Source organism: Galeopterus variegatus, unplaced genomic scaffold (genome assembly GCF_000696425.1).
Source record: "Galeopterus variegatus unplaced genomic scaffold, G_variegatus-3.0.2 Scaffold3748, whole genome shotgun sequence".
NCBI lineage: Eukaryota > Metazoa > Chordata > Mammalia > Dermoptera > Cynocephalidae > Galeopterus > Galeopterus variegatus.
In genome coordinates, this window is record NW_007729859.1 from 69,249 (window position 1) to 86,560 (window position 17,312).

The window sequence follows — 17,312 nt, forward strand, 5'->3', positions numbered from 1 at the left end:
AAACAGTGGGGCAGGAGCTGCCATCCTGAGGCTTGACCTGCAAAATGCGATCTGTCCGTCTTTACCAGGGAACCATGATAAACGAGCAAAGGCGGACACTGGTCAGGACAAGCCACTTTATTTAAGAGCTTCGACAGCCCAAAGTGGTTTAACATAGATGCATGAAAGATTTATCTAGATGATGAAATACCTGAACTTGAAAGGCACATAAATTATCATTTTGCAGTTTTTTTCTTTTTAAGATTTCACATAGTCAAGTGCTTTAAGTAATGAACGAAATGCACTTAAAGTTGACTTCATTTCACACAAGCTGTCTGGTTAGTGTCTGCCGAATGTTTGCTTCCAGAAGGGGCTGAGTTCAGAGTCAACTCCACCCATCTGTGCCTGTGGCCCTCAGCTCCTCACCACAGTGGAAATCACTGGCAGGACTAATAAATATATCAATAACAACAGCAGACATTGCTGGCTGAGCACTTACCATACTACTTGCTGTGTACTGAGGTCAGCGTTTCATATACTTACCTTGCTTATTGCTCCTAACAGCTCTATGAATTAGGTACAACGATTTCCATTTTACAGATGCAAAAACTTAGGTTTAGTTTTTCTGCGGCACGGGAGGTCACATGGGCACTTTTACCTGACAACAAAGCTGTGGTGTTCCACTGAGCTGCAATACACATGAAAATGCTTGACCCTAGGCAAATGCTTAAAAACATTACTTATCTTTCCCTATCTTCACACTCCTTTCCTAAAAACAGCATGCTTCTACACCACAAAAAGTTTGCCTTGCAGGTTTATGTCCATTTATTTGTTCTTTCATTCACGCATTTTGGGCCTGGTACTCTATCAGGTGTAGGTGTTAGGGAACTGGACTCCACAGCTCCCAGGCCAGTCCAAGAGCCAGGCCAATCTCAGGCCATTTATTTGTTCTTTCATTCACGCATTTTGGGCCTGGTACTCTATCAGGTGCAGGTGTTAGGGAACTGGACTCCACAGCTCCCAGGCCAGTCCAAGAGCCAGGCCAATCTCAGGCAATTACCATACCTATAGGATGGTAGGGGTCACACAGGGCAGCGGCAGCCCCCTGCAGGGGACCCACACCCAGCCATGGGTAGAGACACATCTGAAAAAGACAATTTTAGATCTTTTTCAACGCTAGTTTTCTCCACAACTTTTGCTGTGTTTTCTTTGGCCTGAGTCTTTAAAGCCACTCACGCTTCTGGGCCTTCTGACAGCGTGGCTGCCCAAGAGGGCCTTTATCAAGCAGAACACCCGCGCTCCTGCCAGGCTGATGCTTTCTGCAGCAGATAACCCTGCTCCCCCACTAATCACCCTGCGGTGAACGACGCGCCCTCCTACTGCCCTGTCACCAATTCTTGCCCGGAATAAGGAATAATAACAGTAGTAGCAGCAGCAGTAATAGTAATTCCTACACGTAAGGCACTGCTTTATGTATTTTAGGCACTCATTCAATCCCCATATAACCCTCTGAGGTAGGCACTAGTATTCCTATTTTAGTTTATTCAGGGGAAGGAGAGGGTGGGAGTTAATATTTCTTCAGGGCCAGCATATGCTAAGCACCTGTTAAGCCTATGGTCCTCACAGCCTGAGGACCTGCCCAGAGTTAGTCACAGGGCTGGGAAGGGCCAGGTCTGTGACCGCCAAGCCTGGAGCTTCCCTTCTCGTTGAGGCTGGCACACTGCTGTGGTCTGTGAAGAAAAACAGAGGGGCTGCACGAAGGCTGCCCTCTCCCCCTCTCCCTCCAACACCCTTCTGTTAATATCTGTCCTCTGTTTTTACCACTCCCCACAAATGGTGCCAGACTCCTCCTTCAACTGGGTTCCTCCTCTCTCTGGGTCTCCCAGCCAGTTTTCATGGAGCAAATCCTGTGTCTACACCAACAGTGTGAACAGAGCTAAAGAAAGAACTGGGATCATCTAAGCCAATAAGATATACCAAGCAGCTGACAGAGGTTTTCTGAAGCTCAAAACTCTCTCCCAAATCTATGGGGTCTCAAGGTCTAAGGTGCAAGAGACCAGCAGAGATGCTGCCCCTGGGGAGTCTTTTGGCCACTTTTAGCGGGTGACGACAAGAGTGGAGAGTCACCAATGGGAAGTCGGGAAGAAGCTTACACTCAGTGGAGGAGTGTGAGCCATATGTTCTGGGGGCTTATGGAGCTAGTGGTAACAAGGGCAGCTTTCTGGGAAAAGTGTTCTCGGCGGAAGCAGACAGGATTTCCCTGGCAAGGCCAGAGGGTCAGACCCCTTCCTCTGGGCTCTGACAGGCTGGAATGGTCACTTTATTTCACCTCGTCCATCCCACCTGGATTTCAGGAGGGCTGGGCCCATGTCTGATTTGTCTCTAAATCCTCAGAGCCAGGGTAAAGTGGGAGCCAGTTAAACGTTTCAAGAATGAAGGACTAAAGCAGTCGTTATTTTAGAGAACAGGCCTTCTGAGAGATTCTACTCAGAACCCCCCATTTGATAGAGCAGGAAACGGGACTCAGGGAGAGGGGAAGTGAGTTTGCTCAGAGGCAGGCACACTGTGTTTCGTCCAGAACAATCTCCAGCCTCCACCCAGAAACACTTACTGTACTTGCTGCGCACCTGGAACAGTGCGAGGTCATTTACAGTCAACGTTTCCATGCTCAGTGGGTAGGAACAGTCCCATTTTACAGAGGAGGAAGTTCGGGCGACGGAACTGCTCTGCGCCCAGCTCTGTGGGCCGGCTCCACCGACCCTCCTTTCCTCAAATAAGCCAGTTCTCTCCCAACGAAATGTGTTTGCTCTGTTCTGCCCCAGCCCAGCATTCTCTGAGTCACACTGAAGTTTTAGCTCCAGCAGCCTTCCTAGTTGAGGACCCTGTTTAACGCTCTCCAACAGCCTGGACTTTCTATCTTCACCCCACAGTTTACTGAAGTTTTAGCTCCAGCAGCCTTCGTAGTTGAGGACCCTGTTTAACGCTCTCCAACAGCCTGGACTTTCTATCTTCACCCCACAGTTTAAGTTTTACACGTGTGTGTGGAGGACCCTGTGGTGTAGGTTTCCCCCAATAGGCTGTGAGCTCCGCGTTTGTTGGCCACCACAGCATCCCCAGCACCTAGCCCTGTGGCGGACACTCGGCGGGCCACGCATTTGTTGGGTACTTAGTTTTCATTGCTGGGCGCACGAGCGCTGAAGTGGGATCCGAACCCGTGTCTGCCGGGCTCGGGTCGGAGCCGGAGGGTTCTGGGGGTCAGGGGGTTACCGTGCAGTGGGAGTGGACGGGGCGCGCAGGTGGAGCGGAGCTGCACGATCCGGGACCTGCTGAGGGACTGGGCACTCCGCCGCCACCTGTCGCCGGGCGCCGGCAACCGGGTCTACGCCGCGCGCCGGAAGTCACATGGGCCCAGACAACCAGCAGAGCCCAGGTCCGCGGCGCCCTCACAGGAGAGGCGGGCTGGACAGGCCCGGGCTGCGCTTACCTGCGCGTCCCGGCGTCCGCAGCGCCACTCGACGAGCCTCGGGGGACGCGGGGCACTGGGCGGTCCGCCTGGCCGAACCGGGGCTGTTGTCCCGCGGGGCCACGCACCCGAGGATGCGGCAGGTCACGGCGGGGAGCACCACGACTAGCCTTCCCAACCCCCAGCGCTGGGGGGGGCGGGGTCGAGGCGAACTTGACCTTGCGCTCCTCAGGCTCTCTGCTGTGGGCGGAGCCTGAGGGAAACAGCTCCGCGCCCCTCCCCCTTGCTGAGGGAGGGCCCTGCGGAGGCCCGCCCCTGCGCCCCGCCCCTCGCTTCCAAGCCCCGCCCCTCGCCCCGCCCTCTAACCGTCCCCGCCCACTGGCTTCCACCTGCCAAGGCCCTTCTGTGTGTGCGTGGTTGGTTTTTATTTTCCTGGTTTGTATTCTGTTTCTTATTTTTATTTGATTTTACTTTCTTTATAAAAGACTGTATTAAAAAAGTGTATAATAGTAATGCATGAGTAATTCTTACGGAATAAAATTATCTAGATGTGCGTATGGCAAGAACAGCAGGACCCTCTCCCTTGCTCCCAACCACAGCCCTTTTTATCAGTCCCTCCATTTAGTGCTTCTGGTGGTCACTCCCTTGTCGCTAAAAAAATAAAAAGCTTACATAGCAATTTCTTGATTTATCTATTGACTTTCTGCCATGTTAGATGAGGATTTACTCTCTTCCTGAGCCTCTGCTTCCTTCTCCTGACAAATTTACACCTTTATTCTCAAGCCCTGCCCTGGTGAGGGCTGAGACCTTAAACCTGGAGTAGATGAAGGTTTTCTGGAGCCTGAAGCTCACACGATTGTGGGGGGAAGGGGGAATGGAAGGCTGTTCACAGAATTAGGCCTTTCAAATGAACATTGATTTAGAATGAGAAAAGAAATCATAACAAAATCCTGGGGTCTTGGAGATTCAGGTCCCTATCCCTGAGATCTCATTAGGTTATTTAGGTCCTGAATTGGCTTCCCTAATGCACCCTGGCTCCCTCTGCCCACCCATCACCCTCTCTGACTTCCAGAACTCACGGGCGCCTTGCTGGGAGGAGGCCTGAAGGTCAAGATTGCCCAGCTGCCAAAAGGATTTCTTAATGGAGTAAATTGGGGTGTGCAAACAAGAGAGACATCAAGGAAGATGTCAAGGTTTTGTGATTGCTGTACACTTAATTTCCAGCTTTTCCTGGCCACAGTGACAAGTCCTCACGTTAATATGGGGAGCATTTTATAAAGCTGGCTCTGGGCCCTGTCACTGTAACCCGATCTGCACGGTGCTCCCATGAGATTGTCTGGGCAGGCACACCATCCCCACTTTTAGGGGGTCCATACACTTGTCCCTCTTGTATCAGCACAGGGAGCACACAGTTAGCACCCAGTAAGTACCCAGGAAAAGGGCACTTCCCCACTCAGACTGAAGACACAGTGTCCAAGTCCTCTCTGTTTCCCTTCTCTCCTATATACAGTGTGAAATGTGGCTCCAGAAGGTGACCTCAGTTTCCTTTCCTGTAATTGGAGGTAACAACTCCTACCACTCTGGGTTTTTGAGAGGATTAAGTGGCTTAACATTTAAGTGTACAAAAATAATTATCTTTGGATATTCTCTTCTTGATAAGCCAGTTTGTCTCCTGGCAGGGTGGCAGACTCATGAGAAAGTTTAGGGACTTCTAAGAACTGTGTGTAGCATGTAGTACCACAGGTTGGTTAGAGCCCTTGGATTAAAATCAAGGGCCTTGTCATTCTGAGTCAGGGCCCAGGCCAGGGAAGGAGAAGCTGGACACAGAGCGTTACCAAAATGAGATCATGCTCATTAATTTGACCATAATATAACACTTAGTCATAATATAACATTGTTCTGCAGTTTCCTTCTATCACCTAACAATGTCCTGCTGAAGTTTAAGCAGGAATACTTTGGGCAGTAATCAATGTGCAGTTGGCTAAGAATGGTAGGCCTAAGCCTGAGGACACTCTGGAAAACTTGCTTTTGGATGGATTGTGATGGGATGTAGGCTGGGTTAGCCTCTGCATTTGAATGAGACCATTCTAACCTTGACTTCTAAGCTTTCATTGAGAAAGAACAAGCTTTGGCTGGGTAAAAATAAAATGTAGAAGGCAGACTGGTGGACTTTTAAAATGACCAGAGAAGGCAAACTTTCAGTCACTGCAAGTACTTCAGAAGGTGGGCATTTTCTAACAATGACCTTTCATTGAGAAAGAACAAGCTTTGGCTGGGTAAAAATAAAATGTAGAAGGCAGACTGGTGGACTTTTAAAATGACTAGAGAAGGCAAACTTTCAGTCACTGCAAGTACTTCAGAAGGTGGGCATTTTCTAACAATGACCAGATAACGCTAATGTTGAGTCTTTATTACATGGCTGTCCAAGCAGGCCTCTACTAGGAAGCCTTCAATCTGTCAACCTGAGTCCATTGGCCATACTTATTAGTCAGCTAAAGTGATTCTTTCAAGACATGAATCAGTTCACAACACTCAAAAGCCCCAGTGGCTTCCATCACAATTGGGTAAAATCCTAAGTCCCCCATGGCCTGCCTGTAAGGCCCTCACAAGATCTGCCCCACCTGACGGGCTCTCTGACTTCTGGTCATTCTTCACCTCTAGTCTCCTTGGCTTTGCTGCTGTTCCTTGAAGAGCACTGGGTCTGTTCTCAACCCAGAGCCATCGTACTGCTGTTCTCACTACTGAAGTGATACACTCCCCCCACTCTCATGGTAAGCTGCCCAATTCATTAGCTTTCTAATAGGCCACACTGCCTAAAAAACAAATACTCCTGTACCACCCCTTTCATAGTACTTATTACCTGTCATTGGAGTTTATTTTTATTTATTATCTGTCTCCCTCACTTTAGTGTAGAGCCCCAAAGGGGCTGAATCATTATATATTTTGTTCCCTGTTATATCCCCACACCCAGAACAGTGCCTGGCACCTAGGAGGTTTTCAACAAATATTTGTTGAGTGAATAAATGAATGAGTGAACAAATGAACTGAGTAAACAAAAAACTATAATCAATAAATATACAGATAAAAATATTCTAGAATGCAGACTTTCAATTCATTTGGATTGGATTCCTCTCAAATTGGAAAGAATTGTTGGAACACAGAGAAAAAAAGAAAACAAATTGAAGTGGCTGAGATGCATTATCTGACCCAATTTATAATTACAGGTTGAGTATTAGTCTGAGAACTTTTGCTATTTTATATATGACCCAATGTCTGTGTTAAATATTTAAGCGAAGGTTAGCTTGAAAGGCTACAGACTCATTTAAAAGTAGTAAAAAAAAAAAAAAAAAGGTTCCCCTAGTCATTTTAATAATTCAGGATGGTGTTCTGTGGCTTTGGTTGGTGTTTGAAAGCACAAGATGGTAACTTGTTACCTGAAAATAGAGGCCTTGATCAAATATTTAAGATCTCACTTATTTTCATTTCTGCATATTTTGTAATCCTGCTTCTCACTTTTTTTACCCATTCTGAAGTCACACAATTCACACACTAAAGTTAATAGGAATGTTTCATGGATTATTAAATGCAGGTAAGCAGTGAGATTTTGCTAGAACATAAGGCCAAACTGGGGCTACTTTGCTGTTCTAACAAAGTAATTTTTCCTTGAAGGTATGGACTGTGAATTTACAAAGGTCTCTATCCTTTATTCTGGAGTTTTGTAAGGTAGATGCATGTCTGCTGCAGAAGAGTCTCTAAAGTGGAAAATAAATACTCCCTAAAAACATGTTTTATGGTGGTACAGTTAAGAAGTCTTATAATCAAGAACAGTTGAAATCATAGAATTGTAAGTGAACCCTTGAAATTATTATTATTATTATTATTATTTAATTTATTTTATTTATTGAATCAAAATCCTTTTCTTTGTCTCTGCTGGTGACTCTTCTTGTGTGAATGCACTCCAGTGGTTGGTGGAGCATCTGCTTGGTGGCTGTGGCATCTAGCCACTTTTGCATCAGTCATGGGTATTGTGTTGGCTGCAGTGGGCCACCCATGTGGAGGTGCTGTTTTTGGCATGCTCCTTGGCACTGGCAGTATGCCTGGTTGTGGGATATGTTTGGTTACCTTCTCCATGCCTCTGGTCCCTGGGCAGGCCCCAAGGCGCTGGCATGTTGTGCCTAGTTGTGGGAGGGTGGTCCGGTCCCCGACTCCATACCGTGGGTCCATGGGTGGACCCCAAGGCACTGGCTCAGTATACCTGGTTGTGAGAGCGTGGTCTGGTCCCCTTCTCCATACCCTGGGTCCCTGGGTGGGGCCCAAGGTGCTGGCGTGATGTGCCTGGTTGTGGGATTGAGGACCATTCCCCTTCTCTTTGCCCCGGGTCCCTGGGTGGGTTCCGAGTTGCTGGCATGTTGTGCCTGGTTGTGGGAGAGAGGTCTGGTCCCCTTCTCCATGCCTCGGTTCCCCAGGTGGGCCCTGAAGTACTGGCTCAGTGTACCTGGTTGTGGGAAAGAGGTGTGTTCCCCTTCTCCATGCCTTGGGTCCCTGGGCAGGCCCTGAAGCACTGGTGCAGTGTGCCTGGTTTTGGGAGAGAGGACCATTCCCCTTCTTGCCCCAGGTCCCCTGGGTGGGCTCCGAGGTGCTGGCATGTTGTGCCTGGTTGCGGGAGGGTGGTCTGGTCCCCAGCTCCATACCCCGGATCCCTGGGTGAGCCCCAAGGTGCTGGCTCAGTGTGCCTGGTTTTGGGAGAGAGGTCCAGTCCCCTCTCCTTGCCTCGGGTCCCTGGGCAGGCCCCACAGTGCTGGTGTGGTGTGCCTGGTTGTGGGAGGGGGTCCAGTCCCCTTCTCCATGCTTCAGGTCCCCAGGCTGGCCCCAAGGCACTGGAGCAGTTTGCCTGGAAGTGGGAGTGGGGTCTGGTCCCCAGATCCAAGCCTCCAGTTCCCAGGCAGGCCCCAAGGTGCTGATAGTGTGCCTGGGCCGGGACTAATTTTTTGTCCTTTGCTTCTAACACGGGGGAACTTCCTATGGGAACCAGTACTTGAGTGTGTGGTTGTTTAAATTGCTACTTTGCTGCTGTTTCCCTAGGGATGGTTTTTGTGCAGCTCAGAGTTTAATGGTTGACCTTATAGGTACTCCCGGCTCTCCAGAGACCCAGTGGATCTGTGTTCTGATCTCTGATCTGGGCCTCAGTTTTTTCATCAAACTGCACTGTATGCAATTCTGCATTCCCGACCAGTCTCCTTTGAGTGGTCCTGTGCTGATTGGGGGGCAGATTAGCTGTCCTTGCTGTGTCCCAGTGTTCCCCTGGTGGGCATGTCTCCCCCACTGCCCGTGCTGCAAACACTTCCCATGGGACAGGCCCTGCACTGGTCCCTTGCGATGACTCACTAGCCTCTGAGTGGGCCCCTTTTTTCAGTTATTCTGGCTCCTCGCTCCTGCGTAGGTGCACATGAACCCTATTAGAGGTTTCGATGTCATGGTGGCCATCAAGGCCCTCTTCTCTCCTGCCGCCTCCATGCAACTCCATCTGAAGGGCACAGCTGTGGCTTCTGCCGACTCCTGCTCCATGCGCTCAGCAGTTCCAGCCTGGAAGCAGCCAGGGCTCGAAATGGTCAGAGCAGATTTTATTTCTCTCATCATAGTTTCTCCTGCCTTCATGAACTCCATAGGTCTCCTCTCCTCTTCCCCTGATCTCCAGCAGCCCCGGCTTGGCTAATGTTACATTTTTATAGTTGTAAATTTGGTTGATTTGTGGGAGAGAGGGATGCTGCGGACTGTCTATTCTGCCATCTTGATTGGATCCCCCAGACCCTTGAAATTATGGCAAGAAGACACTAAATAGTGCCTGTTTTTACTGAAAACATGGCACTCTGGGGCCAGCAGCAGCACAGTGGGTTTTGGTTAGGGTCTACCTAGGCATAATTGTCTAAGGACTGCCCAAGTGGCAGCACCCCAGTGGTGTAAGTGGTCTTTTCCAATGGAGCTTTTACCTTCCATCCCTATTGCTGAAACCCTAATCCAGCCTTTGATATCCATTTGGGCACACCTGATACAAAGAGGGACTTCTGGAGGTGGTCAAAGTCCAAACACATTGTTCACAATAGAAGACACCCTAGGAATAACCCACAGGAAGACACCGTAGGAATAACCCATCATTTCGATGAGGAGAGAGTATCCAAAGAAGTTAAATGATTTTCTCAAGATCTCTCACAGCTGGCCAGTGATGGAGCCAACATATCAGTCAAGATTTTTTGTTATGAGTAACAGAAAGAGTCTCTGCTGAGTAAAAGGGATTCCATTGTTAGGACTGGGCCTTCAGAATTTAGAGGAAGGTTGGAGATCCCAGCGTAGAAAGAGTTGGGATGAAAGTAGCTCTGAAAAGCTAGGAAAACCCTAGGAATCATCTCTTAGTAGAAAAGATCTAGTCAGGATGCCACTGCAGAGAAGGATGATTAAATTCCAGATATTTCTAATACTCTTGTTTCATTCATGGATGAGTCGATATCTTGGGAGAGGCCGTCCGATTGGCCAAGATTAGCATACACTCCTTGGCTGTCCTGGGGAAGTTGGTGGAAAACTTCTTCAAGGTTGGATATTGAAGGGAAGGCATCTAAATGAACCCTTCTACTAAGACTCTCATAGTGGAGAGAGGCATTCCCCAAGAGGAAATCCCAAAGGACACTGTTTGGAGGAGGGCAGGAATACGTGGAAGCCAGGGAGTACAATAAAACCCAATTTAACTTAGAGTGGTAGAATCCTGTGCATGTAGAGGTGGCCATGAGAAGCAAACATAATCTGCTTGGGATTGCTAGGAAGGTTTTGCTTTACAAACACAGGAACTCCCTGTACCTCTCTACCTTCCTTCTTTTGGCCTAGAATGTAGATATGAGCCTGGAGGCCAAGCAGCCATATTGAGTCTGTGAGATAACAGGCATGAACTCTAAAGCCACCTGCTAAGGATGGCCAAGTGAATAAATAGAAGGAGTCCAGTATGTTAAATATACCATGAAAAATAATATGTATGTGTGTGTATATGTATCCATAGAACTGCTGTACCAGCTCTGAATTGCCTACCTCCAGGCTTCTTATTTTATAAGAAAATTAAAAACCTATTTTGCCAGGCCACTGTAATTGAATATCAGTAACTTGCAGCCCAGCACAACACAATAATACAAATTGATCCTAAAATTCTGGTCTCTCAGTTCCATATGGAGCATCATTCCTGTTCTGCTTACAAAGACATGGTTTCTACCTTCAAAGAGCTCATGGTGGAATTGAGGTTGTATTAGTCACGGTTCTCCAGTGAAACAGAACCAGTAGGATATATATAGATATATAAGAAGAGATTTATTACAGAAATTGGCTCACACAATTTTGGAGGCTGATGAGTCCCATGATCTGCAGTGCAAGCTGGGGATCCAGGAAAGCCAATAGTGTAATTCAGTCTGAGTCCAGAGGACTGAAAACCAGAGAAGCTGATGGTGTAACTCCAAGTCCAAAGCTGAAGGCCTGAAAACCAGGGCAGGGGGGATGCTAGTGTAAAATTTGGAGTCTGAAGCCCTGAGAACCAGAAGCTCTGATGTCCAGAGCAAGAGAATATGGATGTCCCAGCTCAAGAGAAAAGTAAGAATTCATCCTTATTCCACCTTTTTGTTCTGTTCCAGCCCTCAACAGATTGGATGATGCCTGCCCACACTGGTAAGAGTGAGTCTTCTTTACTCAGTCTGCTAATTTAAATGTTAATCTCTTTTGGAAACACCCTCCCAGACACCTCCAGAAATAATGTGTTACCAGCTATCTGGGCATCCCTTAGTAGTGTCAAGTTGACACATAAAATTAACCATCACAGAGGTTAAAATAATACTCTTAAACAATGAGAGAGCAAAAACCTGTGAGGTATAATACATTCTGAGTATTAAGGAGCACACGACAATGGCAAAGACACAGTTCAAAGGCCAGCCCTTGCCCAGACCCTTGACCCTTCTTCCTGCACCTGTATTCTGTTTGTTATTACCACTCTTTTCTACATCTTTGCCTTCTCTTCTCTGCTCCTTCCCCTTAGCTTATAAAGGGGATCGAGTCCCTCCTAAGCTAAAAAAAGAATCCTCCCTGTATCAAATGACCTCTCTAATAACCAATCTCTCACCTTCTCTTTTAATCCAAACTTCTCAAAGCAATGGTAAGTCCACACCTTCTCTACTCCCATGTAATCCTCAACCCAGCAATGACCTCTCTAATAACCAATCTCTCACCTTCTCTTTTAATACAAACTTCTCAAAGCAATGGTAAGTCCACACCTTCTCTACTCCCATGTAATCCTCAACCCAGAGCATCTCGTTTCTGTTCCTACCTCCACACTACAACTGCTTTTGCCGATTGCTAATTCCTATGGGGAAATCTTTGTCCTCACTTTACTGGACCTGCGTGCTGCATTGGATAATGTTAGCCATTGCCTTCATAGAAACTTCTCCTCCCTGGCTCTGTGACCTGACATTCTCTGGCTCTCTTTTTACCTCTTGGAGTGTGCATGCTGTCTTGCCAGTACTGTTAAGGCATCAGACCATGCCATAGATAATGGAAGGACACTAGACTTCCAATTGAATCATGAGCAAAGAAATTAAGACAATAAAAATGATGGCATTCATCCATTATCATAGTGGCTTCCTGGTGGAATTGTTGAAGAGCTCTTGCCACACAGGGCCCCAGAGCTGCCAGGTTTCTGTCTGCTCCCCTGCCTGGTCGTCAGTTCCCCAGTTGCCTCCCTGCAATCTCCTTTCCTTTTACATTAGCCATAGCTAAATTCTGTTCCTAATGTCCAAAGAAGCCTTAGTGATACCTTAATCTATGTTCAGATCTGTAAACACACATGTGTAGAGAAGCCATAGGCCCTGGTTTATACCTGTGTCCCCAGGGAGCTCACCATCAAAGCTCAGATCAAATATCATCTCCTGCTCTGTGCAGCCCTACTTGATCCATGTTCTTATGGTTAAACCATGTTGCTCTTTACTGCCTAAGCAAGGCCCTGACCTCCAGCAGTTCCTGAGGGTCTGGAGCCCTCCATGGCCATTTCATACTTGACTCCAATGCTCACAGAGTCATCTGTCCATGTCCAGGCTGCCCAGCTGGTCCTTGTGTCCCCTAAGTGGTGCTGTCCTGCCTCATCTGAGAACTTTAGAAAGAGACAACAGGACTCCTTAGGAAAAGTCAGGTCCCTGCACTTCGATCTGTTTTCTGAGAAGGAGCTGTCAGGAAGCACTACCTACTCTCCAACTGCAGATCTCCTGGCAGGAGAGGAGCTGTTCAGTCTCTGCATTCTCTCCTCCCTCCTACATTTTTCCTCCTGTCCTTCTGGCCTGTTTGGCTCTCCAGGAAGCAGATACTGAGATGGAGTTAAAGGTGCAAAAGGTTTACAGGGAGTAACATATGGGAAAGGAAAAGGGTGGAAGCAGGACTGGGAGCTGTCAGACCATGATGCAGATCTGCAAGAGGAGTCCTGCCTTGGGCAGAAACTGCCAGGTCCCTGACCTCCATTTTGGTCATTGGCTGGCCCAAGAATAGCGTGGCCCCTGCTTGAAAACTGAGGCTGACCCTGGAGAAGCTAATAGCTGGAGACTGTCAGGGAAACACGCTCCTCCCTTCTGGGAAGTGAGTCCTTTCTGAAGGCAGATTTGAGCAGTGCATCTTCATGCTGGTCACACCTTCTACCAACCAGTTATTGTTGCAGGAGCCCATGGAGTGTCCTAGGTCCCCAAATATGGCTCACAGCTCTGTGCCCAAAGTTTCTGGCAAAACGGGGACAGACTAGGGTTATATCTGTTCTGAGGAACAGGTTTTGTCCATATCCCAGATCCTAAAATAATGGCTAGAACTGGAGACCTCACCACTGAGTTCTCGTACCTGGTAGCAAAGGCTCAGCTGTGAATCTCAGCTCTGTCTCCTTCCTCTGCCTGCTGGACCTGCCCTGCTTACTTGTCTGCACCTCCTTTGTGCGCTGCTCAGGCTGCTGGTGTCTGGACCAGTGCTGTCTCAGAGGACTCACTGAATGAATGAGGGCATGAGTGAATTACAGAGTGAGTGAAGGAGGGAATGATGTTCCCGATGAAAGAATGCCAGGATTATGAGAAAAGAACCAATTGAATAAGGATACAGACTTCAGCAACAGAACTACCAACCGAATCATTTAGGAATAAGATAATCATGTCTGCCTCCCAGGGATTCTTTCTAAGATCACTTGACTACTTTATTCAGTGGCAGAAGCAATGTCTGCTTTCTGCCCCACCTGTTGCCCAGTGAAGACAGCTATCCTTTTAGTCTGCAGCTCTTTGGTTAAGTCCCATTCTTCCCTCAAAGGCAGCTTTGCTACAGGCACAGAGAGCACAGATTGTCTGTGAATGCTGTGTGTCTCTCTGGATCTCAGACCAAAAGGTGGTAATTGACTGCACTACCTCCGAGACTTCCTTTTGTCTGTCTTTATTGCTGCACATTTTGCCCACATGGCCCCTGAGCCTCAAGCCTCCAGCTGTGGCCACAGTTGGTTGGAGCTCAGTGGCCCTCGAGGGGAGGAGAGCAAACCCCGCTCTGTCTTCCACGTGGTCCTGCAATGACTTGCAGCCATGCGCTAATTGGCCTGCATTTCCTTGGCAGTGCCAGAGCCTGGGATTAGGACGGTGTCTGACAGCCTGCCCCATCAGGGGAGCATGCTGCAGAAGTATACTCTAGAGCAAGCGATGGTTTTCCCAAGATCACTTTTAGAAAAGATGAGTGGAATTTCACACTAATGCTTTGGTCAAGACTTCCCCTATTTTTTCCTTCCAAGAGGAAGAAGTATGAAATATATTAGTAACTGCTTATACACTTGCAGTTTTCTATATAATGAGTCAGTCAGCTTAGGCTGAATGACACTGTGGTAACAAACAACCCCCACATCTCAGTGGCTTAGAAAAACAAAGATCTATTTCTTGCCCAGGCCACATATCTATCATGGGTCAACTACAGCTCTGCTCCACTCCACATTTAAACAGTGACCTTCTTGGGGACATTGCCTTGTGGCAGAGGGAAGAGAGGGACTTGGAGAATGATAGGCTGGCTCCTGACACATATGTAAAGAAGTGACATGTCATTTTCCTCTATGTTTCATTAACCAAAGCAAATCATATACCACTATGAAGCTCAACAGGCTAAGGATGTATAGTCTTCTCGACAGGTCACAGGGCCAAGCCTGATGTCAATGGGGTGAGAGAGTAGAAGCTTCCCCCAGGGAAAACTAATCTTGTGAATCACAATGTGCTGAGCTACTTACATGTACGATGAGGAGTAGGAGACGAACTTCAGATGATGGAGTAAGCTTTCAGGTGTGTGCAAGTCTCTGCACCTGTGGGTAAAGCAGAGGCTGGGCCTCTCTACAAACAGCATGGTTTAGTGGCAGAGGGCCTAAGGTCTTCGATGGCCACCTCTGCTTGTGTGACGGTGAGTAAATTGCCTAACCTTTCTGAACCTCTTAATGGGCATTTTAATATCTCCCTATTAGGACTGTTGTGAAGATTAAATCAGATGTCTGGCAGGCAATACATGGAGATTTTATTATGAAAAAGTAGTTCATGCTTGCTGTGGACCATTTGGAAAATTCAGAAAAATAGGAAGAAATAAATAACACTAACCCATTTCTTGCCACCCAAAGACAGCCACTGTTAAAATTTTGGCATATTTCCTTCAAAAGATGAAAGCATGCTATTTTTAAAGCTGCAGCTGTTTCTGCACTTGGGCAGAAGGACAAGGAAGACATTTGTTTGGGAAGACACCTTAATGGGCTTTTTAGCTCTCCTCCCTTGCTCTCCTTTATTAGTCTGGATGGGAGACATTAAAACAAAAGTTTTCTGAATTCTCTGCACACTAATCACACAGAAATTTTTTAGTCCTCTATTGAAAGCAGAGAGGAAGGGAGGTTCCATTGTTGGGTCTCTGGAAATTAGGAAAGACAGGATGTGAACACAGTGTGAAGCTTAAGAGATGATCTGAGACCGAGATACACATATGGAGAAAATGAAGGATGCATAGAGAGAGGGGCTGGCAGAGATAAAGACAGAGAGGGATGGAGAGTGAGGGACACAGAAAGACACAGAGGGACACATGAATGGCAGAGGACAGGAACGTGGATGCACATGTGCACACACACACACTCACAGGCAGAGCAGGACGCTCAGAACACCAGAGCCAGCCTGGAGTTCTTTGGTTAAGTCCCATTCTTCCTTCAAAGGCAGTTTTGCTCCAGGCACAGAGAGCACAGACTGTCAGTGAATGCTGTGTGGTTCTCTGGGTCTCTGGCAGTAAACAGATGCCAGGCAGGTCTTGCTGGCGCTCAGAACACCAGAGCCAGCCTGGAGTTCTTTGGTTAAGTACCATTCTTCCTTCAAAGGCAGTTTTGCTCCGGGCACAGAGAGCACAGACTGTCTGTGAATGCTGTGTGGTTCTCTGGGTCTCTGGCAGTAAACAGATGCCAGGCAGGTCTTGCTGGGGGCCCAGCATATCCAGTCAACTCAGAGACCGAAGCCTGATTTTTAGTTCTTAGCATTTTTCTGCTCTGTGCCGAAGACGTCCACCCTTATTATCCTCAAACCTTTAGGGTAAAATATGTTTCACAATACAGCCTGATATTGCCGGTGCCGTGGGAAGTGCAGGAAATGGGTCCTTGTCCTGAGAGGGATAAAGTGGCTTAGGGAGAGGATCAGGGCACCATGGAACTGTGCTGAGATCTCTCAAGGGTACTGATAACCCAGCCAAGAGGAGGGTTTGCAATGAGAGGTGACAGGCAACACTTAGAAAAATGAAATCCCCTTTTCTCAGGGTGTCCTTAACATCTCAAGGAGGAGGCTTTGGGTTTCTGCCTTCCTGTGTGATTGAGGTTTGAGTTACCATATCTGGATATAGTACATATTGATACATATTAAATATAAAACAGCATAAAGATAGCCAAATATTGATATATATATATATGTATGTGTGTATACACATACATATAAATAAAATATAGTTGAAATTATACTGTCCATATATTGTATATTCTTTTTCTCCTAAGTATTACATTTCAAACATTTGCCCATATCATTAAAAACTCTCCATAAACACCATTTTAGGGCTTCTACCTTTTAACAGCCATTGAATTGCCTTCTTTCTGCCTCCCCTCCCTGGACCTCCTCCCGGCTCCTGCTGCCTCCCCGCTTTGTTTTATGAATTTCTCTTGGCTGAGCTGGAGGAGAGGCCTCCGACAAGGTCCTCGGTGGGCTCAATTATGGAAAACATGGATTGAGTCACAAGGTGAGTGATTGCCATGTCCCCCCGCCTGTTACGGAGCCATCGCAAAGATGCAGGCACAATTTTGATATTTGCCATTGTGGATAATAAAAAGATGAAATTGGAGCCTATGAGAACAACATGTAGGCAGTACCATAATTAGCCCTTTGGAAGGTGAAGGATCCACTTTAAAATAAAAGAAAACAGCTTTACTCCCACAATGAAATGGCTGCAATTTTCTAGCTAATGGTGAAGCTGCAGTATTTCTGTAATTATGTCCCATAGATCTTTTATTCACTCTAATTTCTTCCTTTCTTTCTCTCATCTTTCCTCTTCCTTTCTTTTTTACTCCTAAGTGAATTCCCTTTGGCACAAAGAAGGCACAGTAATATTATTTGCAAACAGAAGGGGAAAGCCCTTAACTACATGATGAATGCATTTTATTTTGAAAAGTAAAAAAATAAAGGCAGAATAATTAAGTTCTTAACTCAGTAGACCTTTGCTGTCTAAAATCCAGCTAAACTTGTGCAGGTGACACATGGCCTTGTTTTTTGGTTAAAGGGCAGTTACTCTGAGAAGGAAAGGC